The sequence below is a fragment of the Mchenga conophoros genome, linkage group LG17 (assembly GCF_057382185.1).
Source record: "Mchenga conophoros isolate Kocher_MC1m ecotype Shallow Benthic linkage group LG17, M_conophoros_male_GT1.1, whole genome shotgun sequence".
Taxonomy (NCBI): domain Eukaryota; kingdom Metazoa; phylum Chordata; class Actinopteri; order Cichliformes; family Cichlidae; genus Mchenga; species Mchenga conophoros.
In genome coordinates, this window is record NC_140542.1 from 37,986,234 (window position 1) to 37,988,785 (window position 2,552).

A 2,552-nucleotide genomic window follows, 5' to 3' on the forward strand; every position below is an offset into this window, starting at 1 on the left:
CGATTGTCCCTGACTTTGTTTATGATTTTACGTTTTGACTGATAGCTAATGAAAGTTAAACCAAGCCACAGACTGGATATAAAGATGGACATAATGTAGCCTCCACCTGTGAGGTTTTTAGCAGTATTTTACCTGCACTCTCTCTAATGGCCAACAGGAGGCGACTCCTCTATTGTCAGAAAGAAGGCTAGTTGATCTAGAACATAGTTACCTTTCCACGTGACTTAAATTAGCTCTTCTGTAAGCAAATGCAAAGACATCATTTTATCACAAAGCTATAGATCTGTAGATATATGAAGTCTGGCAAGTGCCGAGTGATGTTAAAGGGAGTGAATGCTGACGCCAGCCGAGCAGCTGAATTCAACAGGTGACAAAAGCAGGAATGAGCAGTCATGTAGCTATAATGCTACATGTAGCATTATAGACTCCATTTCTGTCTGATTCTGTTGATACAAGAGTTGCTTTTCCTCCTTCTTTGGAATGTTTTTCACCAACTTTTATGTTTACTTTGTTACACTTAAGGATTGTGTGTGGCCTGATTAGGGTAGGAATTATCAGTGATTGGGACTGTAACTATATTATACTGTTAATTTTTGAATTATGCGATTTTGTATCTCAGGTCATTTTGCAGGGTGACATAAAAGTAATGTAATGAGTAGTTTAATGAATTAGGCTACGTCCACACGTACACGGGTATTTTTGAAAACGGAGATTTTCCGTTTTCGTTTTAAAAAATAATCCCATCCGCACGTAAACGCAGAAATGAAGGAAAACGCTGCTATGAACATGCCAAAGCAACAGGTGGCGATATATTCCTAACCGTGTAGAAATGTTGGCCAATCAGAAGTCTAGAAGCCTCGGTGGGAAATAGTAAACAAAGATGGGGCATAGAAGCAGAACCGAGTCGTATGTGTGGAGGGACAGTAACTGTGTGTGTATATGTGAGCATTTAAACACTGCAGAGAGTACAAGTAACAGTATTGTAGAAATTAATTTCACCGAAACAATAACGTGGCGCACAGTGTGACGTCAAAAAAGGCGCACACCTTTGACGCTGCGTTTTCTCCGTTTTTCTCGTCCACACGTAAATGCAAAAACGGAGTTTAAGAAAATCTCCACCCTGGCAGGTGTTTTTAGAAATCTCCGTTTTCAGTGACCGAAAACGCCGTTTACGTGTGGACGAAAGGTGCAAACGCATAGAAAAATCTGCGTTTGCAAAAATACCCGGGTACGTGTGGATGTAGCCTTAGTGTCTATAGCAGGGCCGATATCCTGAAACTTTTCCATGTGTCCGTGCTGCAACACACCTGAATAAGATTTGTAGGTGATTAGCAAGACTTGACTGCATGCTGAGGTGGCAACACCTAACCTTACTTACACTTTTATTTAAATGTACTTAAGTTTTTTTTTTTTTTTTTAAAAAGCACTTCTAAAACTAGTTTTATTGAACCATATTCATTCATGAGCTGCTGTAACATGAATCAAATGGCTGAATTGCCACCTGCAGTCAAGTTCTATAGAGTCTTGCTAATCACCTACTAATTTTATTCAGGTGTGCTGCAGCAGAGACACATGGAAAAGTTTAAGGATACCGGCCCTGCTATAGACACTAATTCATTAAACTACTCGTTACATTACTTTTATGTTACCCCGCAAAATGACCTGAGATACAAAATCACATAATTCAAAAATTAACAGTATAATATAGTTACAGTCCCAATCATTAATAATTCCTACCCTAATCAGGCCACACACAATCCTTAAGTGTAACAAAGTAAACATAAAAGTTGGTGAAAAACATTCCAAAGAAGGAGGAAAAGCCACCTGTGGTCTGTAGGAAGCAAATAAGTAACATAACCCAGAACTTTTTAAATCAGCATGTCAGTGACATAGTAGTACATCTGCCTCATGATCCAAACCAGTTTCACCCAAACTGTAAAGACCACATGTGGTCTTTACAGTTTGGGTGAAGACATATTAGGCAATCATTCATTATATGCACATTTAATTAAGTTCCTTCCAATACTGCAGGAGGACTAATGATTCTCGTGACTTGTGGAAGGATGTAATTCATTACTTTCTGTTAAGTAAAACTTTAAACACTGTCCAGCACGTACAGAACATGGCATGAATATCCGTTGCAGCTGGTGGTTGCAAAAATAATAAACTGGAAAATGTTAAAAAGCTCAGAGCTTAACAGAGTGACTCTGGACACATGAACATACTGATAATTATATCAAAATATCAATTAGTGCATCTTTAATTTATTAAGTGTTACTTATATGTTTATGATAATGTTGGCTGTGGTTTTCTTTGACAATAACACAGATGTGCACTACCAGTCAAAGGTTTGGACACACTTTCTCAGGTATTGTTTTTTCTTTATTTTTACTACTTTCTATATTGTAGATACAAACTGGAGACATCAAATATATCATGCAAGATATATGGAATTATGTAGCAAAGAATAAATTCATAAATAACTCTACATATGTCTTATATTTTAGATTTGCACAAAGTGCCACCCTTTGTTGACAGCGCTGCAAACCCTT